Source organism: Hemiscyllium ocellatum, chromosome 33 (assembly GCF_020745735.1).
Source record: "Hemiscyllium ocellatum isolate sHemOce1 chromosome 33, sHemOce1.pat.X.cur, whole genome shotgun sequence".
Lineage (NCBI taxonomy): Eukaryota > Metazoa > Chordata > Chondrichthyes > Orectolobiformes > Hemiscylliidae > Hemiscyllium > Hemiscyllium ocellatum.
In genome coordinates, this window is record NC_083433.1 from 24636932 (window position 1) to 24651951 (window position 15020).

The 15020-nt window shown below is 52.4% G+C and overlaps 9 non-coding genes across 9 annotated transcripts; all 9 read left to right on the top strand.

The window, feature by feature from the left end:
- The first annotated feature begins 1037 nt into the window (after positions 1–1037).
- Positions 1038–1110, top strand: trnar-ccu (transfer RNA arginine (anticodon CCU)). Its single transcript has one exon. It is a non-coding gene; the product is annotated as a tRNA-Arg (tRNA).
- A 1593-nt stretch (positions 1111–2703) lies between these two features.
- Positions 2704–2776, top strand: trnar-ccu (transfer RNA arginine (anticodon CCU)). Its single transcript has one exon. It is a non-coding gene; the product is annotated as a tRNA-Arg (tRNA).
- A 1595-nt stretch (positions 2777–4371) lies between these two features.
- On the top strand, positions 4372–4444 carry trnar-ccu (transfer RNA arginine (anticodon CCU)). Its single transcript has one exon. It is a non-coding gene; the product is annotated as a tRNA-Arg (tRNA).
- A 1595-nt stretch (positions 4445–6039) lies between these two features.
- trnar-ccu (transfer RNA arginine (anticodon CCU)) lies at positions 6040–6112 on the top strand. The gene has a single exon. It is a non-coding gene; the product is annotated as a tRNA-Arg (tRNA).
- A 1595-nt stretch (positions 6113–7707) lies between these two features.
- On the top strand, positions 7708–7780 carry trnar-ccu (transfer RNA arginine (anticodon CCU)). Its single transcript has one exon. It is a non-coding gene; the product is annotated as a tRNA-Arg (tRNA).
- A 1595-nt stretch (positions 7781–9375) lies between these two features.
- On the top strand, positions 9376–9448 carry trnar-ccu (transfer RNA arginine (anticodon CCU)). Its single transcript has one exon. It is a non-coding gene; the product is annotated as a tRNA-Arg (tRNA).
- Positions 9449–11043: 1595 nt separating this feature from the next.
- Positions 11044–11116, top strand: trnar-ccu (transfer RNA arginine (anticodon CCU)). The gene has a single exon. It is a non-coding gene; the product is annotated as a tRNA-Arg (tRNA).
- A 1595-nt stretch (positions 11117–12711) lies between these two features.
- On the top strand, positions 12712–12784 carry trnar-ccu (transfer RNA arginine (anticodon CCU)). The gene has a single exon. It is a non-coding gene; the product is annotated as a tRNA-Arg (tRNA).
- A 1594-nt stretch (positions 12785–14378) lies between these two features.
- trnar-ccu (transfer RNA arginine (anticodon CCU)) lies at positions 14379–14451 on the top strand. The gene has a single exon. It is a non-coding gene; the product is annotated as a tRNA-Arg (tRNA).
- Positions 14452–15020: the final 569 nt, after the last annotated feature.

Here is a 15020-nt window from a genome sequence, read left to right on the forward strand (position 1 = left end):
CATATCCTTCTTTTCCCTGATCTTCCAGAATGTTCTCTAGCTTTGGCCAAAGGGGTCATCAGCTGGGTTCACATCATCCAATGGAGTCACCTTGCCCGTAGCTAGACAACGGATTGACTCAGACTGACACTTCCAGTCATCGAGTCATAGAGATGTACAGCACACAAACACACCCTCGGTCGAACAGATATCCCGACCCAATCTAGTCCCACCTGCCAGCACCCGGCCCATCTCCCTCCAAACTCTTCCTATACGTATACCCATCCAGATGCCTTTGAAATGATGTAATTGTACCAGCCTCGACCACTTCCTCTGGCAGCTCATTCCACACACACACACCACCTTCTGCCTGAAAATGTTGTCCCTTTGGTCTCTTTTATATCTTTTCCCTCTCACCCTAAACCTAAGCCCTCTAGTTCTGGACTCCCACACCCCAGGGAAAAGACCTTGGCTGTTTACCCTATTCATGTTCCTCATGATTTTATAAACCTCTGTATGGTCAGCCCTCAGCCTCCGATGCTTGGATCCTATCCTTAGAGGAAGCGGTATCAGCTTCCACCGCTGTGCCTCTGTGTCCAACCTCATCCGTCCTCTTTTCCAGGTCTCCCAGCTGCTGTTCATGCTTCTGCAGCACGATAGAGATCGGGGCCAGCTTCTCCTCTATCTGCTTAACCAAGATCGCGCGAGATTTGGCCAGGGCCTGGTAGGCAATCGAGCCCAAGGATCCTGCAGGCTGGGCCGGGGGCCTGGCCTCGGACACTGCCCCATCCGTCTTCAACATCTCTGGACGAAGGAAACGCAGGAAAGTTGATTTTTCACAATGTCCTGGGACTCCACAACATTTTCAGACTCCTAGGATATCGCGATGGAACGGATTGGGCGCTTGTGCTGTGGTGCCGAGCTCTGCAACACCATCGTCCGAGATCACCACCATCTTGGATCCTCACAGTGCATTGAGAGGAGAAAATCCACAAAAACACACAATGAGAGGTCAGGGCGCAGTATTTAAAGTCTGCCATGCTGCATGGAACTGTGCAGCTCCAGTGGCCTAATGGATAAGGCACTGGCCTCCTAAGCCAGGGGTTCTGGGTTCAAATCCCATCTGGGGTGTCTGACTCTTCCTTGTCTGTCCTTAATCTGCTTTGCCAACAACTGCTTATCTGCATTCAGTTGTTAGGGTGAGGTGTTCCCTGTCGCCTTACGCAGCTCTTTTGGGGATCTGCAGGATTAAAGCTGAATTCCCTGAAACAGACAGCACAGACACAATGGCTGAAAACCTGCTGAGAATCTCCTGGGGCTGGCATGGTGGCTCAGTGGGTAGCACTGCTGCCTCGCAGCATCGGGGACCTGACTTTGATTCCTCCCTTGGCTTTCTGTTTGTGTCGAGTTTGCACCTTCTCTCCATGGGCTACTGCGGGTGCTTTGCTTTCCTCCCACAGCCCAAAGATGTGCAGGTTCGCTGGATTGGCTTTGGGAATGCAGGCTGAGAGGATAGTGGTTGGGCCTGGATGGGATGCTCATCAGAGGCTGAGTGTGGACTTGCTGGGGTGAATGGCTTGCCCCCTCACTCTCGGGCTTTTATCAACAAGTTTGGAGCACATGGTCAGAGCTCTGCTGCAGATCGCAGTCAAGGCTTCGCTAAGGGACTGGCATCCAGGTGTGTGTTCATATCCTTCTTTTCCCTGATCTTCCAGAATGTTCTCTAGCTTTGGCCAAAGGGGTCATCAGCTGGGTTCACATCATCCAATGGAGTCACCTTGCCCGTAGCTAGACAACGGATTGACTCAGACTGACACTTCCAGTCATCGAGTCATAGAGATGTACAGCACACAAACACACCCTCGGTCGAACAGATATCCCGACCCAATCTAGTCCCACCTGCCAGCACCCGGCCCATCTCCCTCCAAACTCTTCCTATACGTATACCCATCCAGATGCCTTTGAAATGATGTAATTGTACCAGCCTCGACCACTTCCTCTGGCAGCTCATTCCACACACACACACCACCTTCTGCCTGAAAATGTTGTCCCTTTGGTCTCTTTTATATCTTTTCCCTCTCACCCTAAACCTAAGCCCTCTAGTTCTGGACTCCCACACCCCAGGGAAAAGACCTTGGCTGTTTACCCTATTCATGTTCCTCATGATTTTATAAACCTCTGTATGGTCAGCCCTCAGCCTCCGATGCTTGGATCCTATCCTTAGAGGAAGCGGTATCAGCTTCCACCGCTGTGCCTCTGTGTCCAACCTCATCCGTCCTCTTTTCCAGGTCTCCCAGCTGCTGTTCATGCTTCTGCAGCACGATAGAGATCGGGGCCAGCTTCTCCTCTATCTGCTTAACCAAGATCGCGCGAGATTTGGCCAGGGCCTGGTAGGCAATCGAGCCCAAGGATCCTGCAGGCTGGGCCGGGGGCCTGGCCTCGGACACTGCCCCATCCGTCTTCAACATCTCTGGACGAAGGAAACGCAGGAAAGTTGATTTTTCACAATGTCCTGGGACTCCACAACATTTTCAGACTCCTAGGATATCGCGATGGAACGGATTGGGCGCTTGTGCTGTGGTGCCGAGCTCTGCAACACCATCGTCCGAGATCACCACCATCTTGGATCCTCACAGTGCATTGAGAGGAGAAAATCCACAAAAACACACAATGAGAGGTCAGGGCGCAGTATTTAAAGTCTGCCATGCTGCATGGAACTGTGCAGCTCCAGTGGCCTAATGGATAAGGCACTGGCCTCCTAAGCCAGGGGTTCTGGGTTCAAATCCCATCTGGGGTGTCTGACTCTTCCTTGTCTGTCCTTAATCTGCTTTGCCAACAACTGCTTATCTGCATTCAGTTGATAGGGTGAGGTGTTCCCTGTCGCCTTACGCAGCTCTTTTGGGGATCTGCAGGATTAAAGCTGAATTCCCTGAAACAGACAGCACAGACACAATGGCTGAAAACCTGCTGAGAATCTCCTGGGGCTGGCATGGTGGCTCAGTGGGTAGCACTGCTGCCTCGCAGCATCGGGGACCTGACTTTGATTCCTCCCTTGGCTTTCTGTTTGTGTCGAGTTTGCACCTTCTCTCCATGGGCTACTGCGGGTGCTTTGCTTTCCTCCCACAGCCCAAAGATGTGCAGGTTCGCTGGATTGGCTTTGGGGAATGCAGGCTGAGAGGATAGTGGTTGGGCCTGGATGGGATGCTCATCAGAGGCTGAGTGTGGACTTGCTGGGGTGAATGGCTTGCCCCCCTCACTCTCGGGCTTTTATCAACAAGTTTGGAGCACATGGTCAGAGCTCTGCTGCAGATCGCAGTCAAGGCTTCGCTAAGGGACTGGCATCCAGGTGTGTGTTCATATCCTTCTTTTCCCTGATCTTCCAGAATGTTCTCTAGCTTTGGCCAAAGGGGTCATCAGCTGGGTTCACATCATCCAATGGAGTCACCTTGCCCGTAGCTAGACAACGGATTGACTCAGACTGACACTTCCAGTCATCGAGTCATAGAGATGTACAGCACACAAACACACCCTCGGTCGAACAGATATCCCGACCCAATCTAGTCCCACCTGCCAGCACCCGGCCCATCTCCCTCCAAACTCTTCCTATACGTATACCCATCCAGATGCCTTTGAAATGATGTAATTGTACCAGCCTCGACCACTTCCTCTGGCAGCTCATTCCACACACACACACCACCTTCTGCCTGAAAATGTTGTCCCTTTGGTCTCTTTTATATCTTTTCCCTCTCACCCTAAACCTAAGCCCTCTAGTTCTGGACTCCCACACCCCAGGGAAAAGACCTTGGCTGTTTACCCTATTCATGTTCCTCATGATTTTATAAACCTCTGTATGGTCAGCCCTCAGCCTCCGATGCTTGGATCCTATCCTTAGAGGAAGCGGTATCAGCTTCCACCGCTGTGCCTCTGTGTCCAACCTCATCCGTCCTCTTTTCCAGGTCTCCCAGCTGCTGTTCATGCTTCTGCAGCACGATAGAGATCGGGGCCAGCTTCTCCTCTATCTGCTTAACCAAGATCGCGCGAGATTTGGCCAGGGCCTGGTAGGCAATCGAGCCCAAGGATCCTGCAGGCTGGGCCGGGGGCCTGGCCTCGGACACTGCCCCATCCGTCTTCAACATCTCTGGACGAAGGAAACGCAGGAAAGTTGATTTTTCACAATGTCCTGGGACTCCACAACATTTTCAGACTCCTAGGATATCGCGATGGAACGGATTGGGCGCTTGTGCTGTGGTGCCGAGCTCTGCAACACCATCGTCCGAGATCACCACCATCTTGGATCCTCACAGTGCATTGAGAGGAGAAAATCCACAAAAACACACAATGAGAGGTCAGGGCGCAGTATTTAAAGTCTGCCATGCTGCATGGAACTGTGCAGCTCCAGTGGCCTAATGGATAAGGCACTGGCCTCCTAAGCCAGGGGTTCTGGGTTCAAATCCCATCTGGGGTGTCTGACTCTTCCTTGTCTGTCCTTAATCTGCTTTGCCAACAACTGCTTATCTGCATTCAGTTGATAGGGTGAGGTGTTCCCTGTCGCCTTACGCAGCTCTTTTGGGGATCTGCAGGATTAAAGCTGAATTCCCTGAAACAGACAGCACAGACACAATGGCTGAAAACCTGCTGAGAATCTCCTGGGGCTGGCATGGTGGCTCAGTGGGTAGCACTGCTGCCTCGCAGCATCGGGGACCTGACTTTGATTCCTCCCTTGGCTTTCTGTTTGTGTCGAGTTTGCACCTTCTCTCCATGGGCTACTGCGGGTGCTTTGCTTTCCTCCCACAGCCCAAAGATGTGCAGGTTCGCTGGATTGGCTTTGGGGAATGCAGGCTGAGAGGATAGTGGTTGGGCCTGGATGGGATGCTCATCAGAGGCTGAGTGTGGACTTGCTGGGGTGAATGGCTTGCCCCCCTCACTCTCGGGCTTTTATCAACAAGTTTGGAGCACATGGTCAGAGCTCTGCTGCAGATCGCAGTCAAGGCTTCGCTAAGGGACTGGCATCCAGGTGTGTGTTCATATCCTTCTTTTCCCTGATCTTCCAGAATGTTCTCTAGCTTTGGCCAAAGGGGTCATCAGCTGGGTTCACATCATCCAATGGAGTCACCTTGCCCGTAGCTAGACAACGGATTGACTCAGACTGACACTTCCAGTCATCGAGTCATAGAGATGTACAGCACACAAACACACCCTCGGTCGAACAGATATCCCGACCCAATCTAGTCCCACCTGCCAGCACCCGGCCCATCTCCCTCCAAACTCTTCCTATACGTATACCCATCCAGATGCCTTTGAAATGATGTAATTGTACCAGCCTCGACCACTTCCTCTGGCAGCTCATTCCACACACACACACCACCTTCTGCCTGAAAATGTTGTCCCTTTGGTCTCTTTTATATCTTTTCCCTCTCACCCTAAACCTAAGCCCTCTAGTTCTGGACTCCCACACCCCAGGGAAAAGACCTTGGCTGTTTACCCTATTCATGTTCCTCATGATTTTATAAACCTCTGTATGGTCAGCCCTCAGCCTCCGATGCTTGGATCCTATCCTTAGAGGAAGCGGTATCAGCTTCCACCGCTGTGCCTCTGTGTCCAACCTCATCCGTCCTCTTTTCCAGGTCTCCCAGCTGCTGTTCATGCTTCTGCAGCACGATAGAGATCGGGGCCAGCTTCTCCTCTATCTGCTTAACCAAGATCGCGCGAGATTTGGCCAGGGCCTGGTAGGCAATCGAGCCCAAGGATCCTGCAGGCTGGGCCGGGGGCCTGGCCTCGGACACTGCCCCATCCGTCTTCAACATCTCTGGACGAAGGAAACGCAGGAAAGTTGATTTTTCACAATGTCCTGGGACTCCACAACATTTTCAGACTCCTAGGATATCGCGATGGAACGGATTGGGCGCTTGTGCTGTGGTGCCGAGCTCTGCAACACCATCGTCCGAGATCACCACCATCTTGGATCCTCACAGTGCATTGAGAGGAGAAAATCCACAAAAACACACAATGAGAGGTCAGGGCGCAGTATTTAAAGTCTGCCATGCTGCATGGAACTGTGCAGCTCCAGTGGCCTAATGGATAAGGCACTGGCCTCCTAAGCCAGGGGTTCTGGGTTCAAATCCCATCTGGGGTGTCTGACTCTTCCTTGTCTGTCCTTAATCTGCTTTGCCAACAACTGCTTATCTGCATTCAGTTGATAGGGTGAGGTGTTCCCTGTCGCCTTACGCAGCTCTTTTGGGGATCTGCAGGATTAAAGCTGAATTCCCTGAAACAGACAGCACAGACACAATGGCTGAAAACCTGCTGAGAATCTCCTGGGGCTGGCATGGTGGCTCAGTGGGTAGCACTGCTGCCTCGCAGCATCGGGGACCTGACTTTGATTCCTCCCTTGGCTTTCTGTTTGTGTCGAGTTTGCACCTTCTCTCCATGGGCTACTGCGGGTGCTTTGCTTTCCTCCCACAGCCCAAAGATGTGCAGGTTCGCTGGATTGGCTTTGGGGAATGCAGGCTGAGAGGATAGTGGTTGGGCCTGGATGGGATGCTCATCAGAGGCTGAGTGTGGACTTGCTGGGGTGAATGGCTTGCCCCCCTCACTCTCGGGCTTTTATCAACAAGTTTGGAGCACATGGTCAGAGCTCTGCTGCAGATCGCAGTCAAGGCTTCGCTAAGGGACTGGCATCCAGGTGTGTGTTCATATCCTTCTTTTCCCTGATCTTCCAGAATGTTCTCTAGCTTTGGCCAAAGGGGTCATCAGCTGGGTTCACATCATCCAATGGAGTCACCTTGCCCGTAGCTAGACAACGGATTGACTCAGACTGACACTTCCAGTCATCGAGTCATAGAGATGTACAGCACACAAACACACCCTCGGTCGAACAGATATCCCGACCCAATCTAGTCCCACCTGCCAGCACCCGGCCCATCTCCCTCCAAACTCTTCCTATACGTATACCCATCCAGATGCCTTTGAAATGATGTAATTGTACCAGCCTCGACCACTTCCTCTGGCAGCTCATTCCACACACACACACCACCTTCTGCCTGAAAATGTTGTCCCTTTGGTCTCTTTTATATCTTTTCCCTCTCACCCTAAACCTAAGCCCTCTAGTTCTGGACTCCCACACCCCAGGGAAAAGACCTTGGCTGTTTACCCTATTCATGTTCCTCATGATTTTATAAACCTCTGTATGGTCAGCCCTCAGCCTCCGATGCTTGGATCCTATCCTTAGAGGAAGCGGTATCAGCTTCCACCGCTGTGCCTCTGTGTCCAACCTCATCCGTCCTCTTTTCCAGGTCTCCCAGCTGCTGTTCATGCTTCTGCAGCACGATAGAGATCGGGGCCAGCTTCTCCTCTATCTGCTTAACCAAGATCGCGCGAGATTTGGCCAGGGCCTGGTAGGCAATCGAGCCCAAGGATCCTGCAGGCTGGGCCGGGGGCCTGGCCTCGGACACTGCCCCATCCGTCTTCAACATCTCTGGACGAAGGAAACGCAGGAAAGTTGATTTTTCACAATGTCCTGGGACTCCACAACATTTTCAGACTCCTAGGATATCGCGATGGAACGGATTGGGCGCTTGTGCTGTGGTGCCGAGCTCTGCAACACCATCGTCCGAGATCACCACCATCTTGGATCCTCACAGTGCATTGAGAGGAGAAAATCCACAAAAACACACAATGAGAGGTCAGGGCGCAGTATTTAAAGTCTGCCATGCTGCATGGAACTGTGCAGCTCCAGTGGCCTAATGGATAAGGCACTGGCCTCCTAAGCCAGGGGTTCTGGGTTCAAATCCCATCTGGGGTGTCTGACTCTTCCTTGTCTGTCCTTAATCTGCTTTGCCAACAACTGCTTATCTGCATTCAGTTGATAGGGTGAGGTGTTCCCTGTCGCCTTACGCAGCTCTTTTGGGGATCTGCAGGATTAAAGCTGAATTCCCTGAAACAGACAGCACAGACACAATGGCTGAAAACCTGCTGAGAATCTCCTGGGGCTGGCATGGTGGCTCAGTGGGTAGCACTGCTGCCTCGCAGCATCGGGGACCTGACTTTGATTCCTCCCTTGGCTTTCTGTTTGTGTCGAGTTTGCACCTTCTCTCCATGGGCTACTGCGGGTGCTTTGCTTTCCTCCCACAGCCCAAAGATGTGCAGGTTCGCTGGATTGGCTTTGGGGAATGCAGGCTGAGAGGATAGTGGTTGGGCCTGGATGGGATGCTCATCAGAGGCTGAGTGTGGACTTGCTGGGGTGAATGGCTTGCCCCCCTCACTCTCGGGCTTTTATCAACAAGTTTGGAGCACATGGTCAGAGCTCTGCTGCAGATCGCAGTCAAGGCTTCGCTAAGGGACTGGCATCCAGGTGTGTGTTCATATCCTTCTTTTCCCTGATCTTCCAGAATGTTCTCTAGCTTTGGCCAAAGGGGTCATCAGCTGGGTTCACATCATCCAATGGAGTCACCTTGCCCGTAGCTAGACAACGGATTGACTCAGACTGACACTTCCAGTCATCGAGTCATAGAGATGTACAGCACACAAACACACCCTCGGTCGAACAGATATCCCGACCCAATCTAGTCCCACCTGCCAGCACCCGGCCCATCTCCCTCCAAACTCTTCCTATACGTATACCCATCCAGATGCCTTTGAAATGATGTAATTGTACCAGCCTCGACCACTTCCTCTGGCAGCTCATTCCACACACACACACCACCTTCTGCCTGAAAATGTTGTCCCTTTGGTCTCTTTTATATCTTTTCCCTCTCACCCTAAACCTAAGCCCTCTAGTTCTGGACTCCCACACCCCAGGGAAAAGACCTTGGCTGTTTACCCTATTCATGTTCCTCATGATTTTATAAACCTCTGTATGGTCAGCCCTCAGCCTCCGATGCTTGGATCCTATCCTTAGAGGAAGCGGTATCAGCTTCCACCGCTGTGCCTCTGTGTCCAACCTCATCCGTCCTCTTTTCCAGGTCTCCCAGCTGCTGTTCATGCTTCTGCAGCACGATAGAGATCGGGGCCAGCTTCTCCTCTATCTGCTTAACCAAGATCGCGCGAGATTTGGCCAGGGCCTGGTAGGCAATCGAGCCCAAGGATCCTGCAGGCTGGGCCGGGGGCCTGGCCTCGGACACTGCCCCATCCGTCTTCAACATCTCTGGACGAAGGAAACGCAGGAAAGTTGATTTTTCACAATGTCCTGGGACTCCACAACATTTTCAGACTCCTAGGATATCGCGATGGAACGGATTGGGCGCTTGTGCTGTGGTGCCGAGCTCTGCAACACCATCGTCCGAGATCACCACCATCTTGGATCCTCACAGTGCATTGAGAGGAGAAAATCCACAAAAACACACAATGAGAGGTCAGGGCGCAGTATTTAAAGTCTGCCATGCTGCATGGAACTGTGCAGCTCCAGTGGCCTAATGGATAAGGCACTGGCCTCCTAAGCCAGGGGTTCTGGGTTCAAATCCCATCTGGGGTGTCTGACTCTTCCTTGTCTGTCCTTAATCTGCTTTGCCAACAACTGCTTATCTGCATTCAGTTGATAGGGTGAGGTGTTCCCTGTCGCCTTACGCAGCTCTTTTGGGGATCTGCAGGATTAAAGCTGAATTCCCTGAAACAGACAGCACAGACACAATGGCTGAAAACCTGCTGAGAATCTCCTGGGGCTGGCATGGTGGCTCAGTGGGTAGCACTGCTGCCTCGCAGCATCGGGGACCTGACTTTGATTCCTCCCTTGGCTTTCTGTTTGTGTCGAGTTTGCACCTTCTCTCCATGGGCTACTGCGGGTGCTTTGCTTTCCTCCCACAGCCCAAAGATGTGCAGGTTCGCTGGATTGGCTTTGGGGAATGCAGGCTGAGAGGATAGTGGTTGGGCCTGGATGGGATGCTCATCAGAGGCTGAGTGTGGACTTGCTGGGGTGAATGGCTTGCCCCCCTCACTCTCGGGCTTTTATCAACAAGTTTGGAGCACATGGTCAGAGCTCTGCTGCAGATCGCAGTCAAGGCTTCGCTAAGGGACTGGCATCCAGGTGTGTGTTCATATCCTTCTTTTCCCTGATCTTCCAGAATGTTCTCTAGCTTTGGCCAAAGGGGTCATCAGCTGGGTTCACATCATCCAATGGAGTCACCTTGCCCGTAGCTAGACAACGGATTGACTCAGACTGACACTTCCAGTCATCGAGTCATAGAGATGTACAGCACACAAACACACCCTCGGTCGAACAGATATCCCGACCCAATCTAGTCCCACCTGCCAGCACCCGGCCCATCTCCCTCCAAACTCTTCCTATACGTATACCCATCCAGATGCCTTTGAAATGATGTAATTGTACCAGCCTCGACCACTTCCTCTGGCAGCTCATTCCACACACACACACCACCTTCTGCCTGAAAATGTTGTCCCTTTGGTCTCTTTTATATCTTTTCCCTCTCACCCTAAACCTAAGCCCTCTAGTTCTGGACTCCCACACCCCAGGGAAAAGACCTTGGCTGTTTACCCTATTCATGTTCCTCATGATTTTATAAACCTCTGTATGGTCAGCCCTCAGCCTCCGATGCTTGGATCCTATCCTTAGAGGAAGCGGTATCAGCTTCCACCGCTGTGCCTCTGTGTCCAACCTCATCCGTCCTCTTTTCCAGGTCTCCCAGCTGCTGTTCATGCTTCTGCAGCACGATAGAGATCGGGGCCAGCTTCTCCTCTATCTGCTTAACCAAGATCGCGCGAGATTTGGCCAGGGCCTGGTAGGCAATCGAGCCCAAGGATCCTGCAGGCTGGGCCGGGGGCCTGGCCTCGGACACTGCCCCATCCGTCTTCAACATCTCTGGACGAAGGAAACGCAGGAAAGTTGATTTTTCACAATGTCCTGGGACTCCACAACATTTTCAGACTCCTAGGATATCGCGATGGAACGGATTGGGCGCTTGTGCTGTGGTGCCGAGCTCTGCAACACCATCGTCCGAGATCACCACCATCTTGGATCCTCACAGTGCATTGAGAGGAGAAAATCCACAAAAACACACAATGAGAGGTCAGGGCGCAGTATTTAAAGTCTGCCATGCTGCATGGAACTGTGCAGCTCCAGTGGCCTAATGGATAAGGCACTGGCCTCCTAAGCCAGGGGTTCTGGGTTCAAATCCCATCTGGGGTGTCTGACTCTTCCTTGTCTGTCCTTAATCTGCTTTGCCAACAACTGCTTATCTGCATTCAGTTGATAGGGTGAGGTGTTCCCTGTCGCCTTACGCAGCTCTTTTGGGGATCTGCAGGATTAAAGCTGAATTCCCTGAAACAGACAGCACAGACACAATGGCTGAAAACCTGCTGAGAATCTCCTGGGGCTGGCATGGTGGCTCAGTGGGTAGCACTGCTGCCTCGCAGCATCGGGGACCTGACTTTGATTCCTCCCTTGGCTTTCTGTTTGTGTCGAGTTTGCACCTTCTCTCCATGGGCTACTGCGGGTGCTTTGCTTTCCTCCCACAGCCCAAAGATGTGCAGGTTCGCTGGATTGGCTTTGGGGAATGCAGGCTGAGAGGATAGTGGTTGGGCCTGGATGGGATGCTCATCAGAGGCTGAGTGTGGACTTGCTGGGGTGAATGGCTTGCCCCCCTCACTCTCGGGCTTTTATCAACAAGTTTGGAGCACATGGTCAGAGCTCTGCTGCAGATCGCAGTCAAGGCTTCGCTAAGGGACTGGCATCCAGGTGTGTGTTCATATCCTTCTTTTCCCTGATCTTCCAGAATGTTCTCTAGCTTTGGCCAAAGGGGTCATCAGCTGGGTTCACATCATCCAATGGAGTCACCTTGCCCGTAGCTAGACAACGGATTGACTCAGACTGACACTTCCAGTCATCGAGTCATAGAGATGTACAGCACACAAACACACCCTCGGTCGAACAGATATCCCGACCCAATCTAGTCCCACCTGCCAGCACCCGGCCCATCTCCCTCCAAACTCTTCCTATACGTATACCCATCCAGATGCCTTTGAAATGATGTAATTGTACCAGCCTCGACCACTTCCTCTGGCAGCTCATTCCACACACACACACCACCTTCTGCCTGAAAATGTTGTCCCTTTGGTCTCTTTTATATCTTTTCCCTCTCACCCTAAACCTAAGCCCTCTAGTTCTGGACTCCCACACCCCAGGGAAAAGACCTTGGCTGTTTACCCTATTCATGTTCCTCATGATTTTATAAACCTCTGTATGGTCAGCCCTCAGCCTCCGATGCTTGGATCCTATCCTTAGAGGAAGCGGTATCAGCTTCCACCGCTGTGCCTCTGTGTCCAACCTCATCCGTCCTCTTTTCCAGGTCTCCCAGCTGCTGTTCATGCTTCTGCAGCACGATAGAGATCGGGGCCAGCTTCTCCTCTATCTGCTTAACCAAGATCGCGCGAGATTTGGCCAGGGCCTGGTAGGCAATCGAGCCCAAGGATCCTGCAGGCTGGGCCGGGGGCCTGGCCTCGGACACTGCCCCATCCGTCTTCAACATCTCTGGACGAAGGAAACGCAGGAAAGTTGATTTTTCACAATGTCCTGGGACTCCACAACATTTTCAGACTCCTAGGATATCGCGATGGAACGGATTGGGCGCTTGTGCTGTGGTGCCGAGCTCTGCAACACCATCGTCCGAGATCACCACCATCTTGGATCCTCACAGTGCATTGAGAGGAGAAAATCCACAAAAACACACAATGAGAGGTCAGGGCGCAGTATTTAAAGTCTGCCATGCTGCATGGAACTGTGCAGCTCCAGTGGCCTAATGGATAAGGCACTGGCCTCCTAAGCCAGGGGTTCTGGGTTCAAATCCCATCTGGGGTGTCTGACTCTTCCTTGTCTGTCCTTAATCTGCTTTGCCAACAACTGCTTATCTGCATTCAGTTGATAGGGTGAGGTGTTCCCTGTCGCCTTACGCAGCTCTTTTGGGGATCTGCAGGATTAAAGCTGAATTCCCTGAAACAGACAGCACAGACACAATGGCTGAAAACCTGCTGAGAATCTCCTGGGGCTGGCATGGTGGCTCAGTGGGTAGCACTGCTGCCTCGCAGCATCGGGGACCTGACTTTGATTCCTCCCTTGGCTTTCTGTTTGTGTCGAGTTTGCACCTTCTCTCCATGGGCTACTGCGGGTGCTTTGCTTTCCTCCCACAGCCCAAAGATGTGCAGGTTCGCTGGATTGGCTTTGGGGAATGCAGGCTGAGAGGATAGTGGTTGGGCCTGGATGGGATGCTCATCAGAGGCTGAGTGTGGACTTGCTGGGGTGAATGGCTTGCCCCCCTCACTCTCGGGCTTTTATCAACAAGTTTGGAGCACATGGTCAGAGCTCTGCTGCAGATCGCAGTCAAGGCTTCGCTAAGGGACTGGCATCCAGGTGTGTGTTCATATCCTTCTTTTCCCTGATCTTCCAGAATGTTCTCTAGCTTTGGCCAAAGGGGTCATCAGCTGGGTTCACATCATCCAATGGAGTCACCTTGCCCGTAGCTAGACAACGGATTGACTCAGACTGACACTTCCAGTCATCGAGTCATAGAGATGTACAGCACACAAACACACCCTCGGTCGAACAGATATCCCGACCCAATCTAGTCCCACCTGCCAGCACCCGGCCCATCTCCCTCCAAACTCTTCCTATACGTATACCCATCCAGATGCCTTTGAAATGATGTAATTGTACCAGCCTCGACCACTTCCTCTGGCAGCTCATTCCACACACACACACCACCTACTGCCTGAAAATGTTGTCCCTTTGGTCTCTTTTATATCTTTTCCCTCTCACCCTAAACCTAAGCCCTCTAGTTCTGGACTCCCACACCCCAGGGAAAAGACCTTGGCTGTTTACCCTATTCATGTTCCTCATGATTTTATAAACCTCTGTATGGTCAGCCCTCAGCCTCCGATGCTTGGATCCTATCCTTAGAGGAAGCGGTATCAGCTTCCACCGCTGTGCCTCTGTGTCCAACCTCATCCGTCCTCTTTTCCAGGTCTCCCAGCTGCTGTTCATGCTTCTGCAGCACGATAGAGATCGGGGCCAGCTTCTCCTCTATCTGCTTAACCAAGATCGCGCGAGATTTGGCCAGGGCCTGGTAGGCAATCGAGCCCAAGGATCCTGCAGGCTGGGCCGGGGGCCTGGCCTCGGACACTGCCCCATCCGTCTTCAACATCTCTGGACGAAGGAAACGCAGGAAAGTTGATTTTTCACAATGTCCTGGACTCCACAACATTTTCAGACTCCTAGGATATCGCGATGGAACGGATTGGGCGCTTGTGCTGTGGTGCCGAGCTCTGCAACACCATCGTCCGAGATCACCACCATCTTGGATCCTCACAGTGCATTGAGAGGAGAAAATCCACAAAAACACACAATGAGAGGTCAGGGCGCAGTATTTAAAGTCTGCCATGCTGCATGGAACTGTGCAGCTCCAGTGGCCTAATGGATAAGGCACTGGCCTCCTAAGCCAGGGGTTCTGGGTTCAAATCCCATCTGGGGTGTCTGACTCTTCCTTGTCTGTCCTTAATCTGCTTTGCCAACAACTGCTTATCTGCATTCAGTTGTTAGGGTGAGGTGTTCCCTGTCGCCTTACGCAGCTCTTTTGGGGATCTGCAGGATTAAAGCTGAATTCCCTGAAACAGACAGCACAGACACAATGGCTGAAAACCTGCTGAGAATCTCCTGGGCTGGCATGGTGGCTCAGTGGGTAGCACTGCTGCCTCGCAGCATCGGGGACCTGACTTTGATTCCTCCCTTGGCTTTCTGTTTGTGTCGAGTTTGCACCTTCTCTCCATGGGCTACTGCGGGTGCTTTGCTTTCCTCCCACAGCCCAAAGATGTGCAGGTTCGCTGGATTGGCTTTGGGGAATGCAGGCTGAGAGGATAGTGGTTGGGCCTGGATGGGATGCTCATCAGAGGCTGAGTGTGGACTTGCTGGGGTGAATGGCTTGCCCCCCTCACTCTCGGGCTTTTATCAACAAGTTTGGAGCACATGGTCAGAGCTCTGCTGCAGATCGCAGTCAAGGCTTCGCTAAGGGACTGGCATCCAGGTGTGTGTTCATATCCTTCTT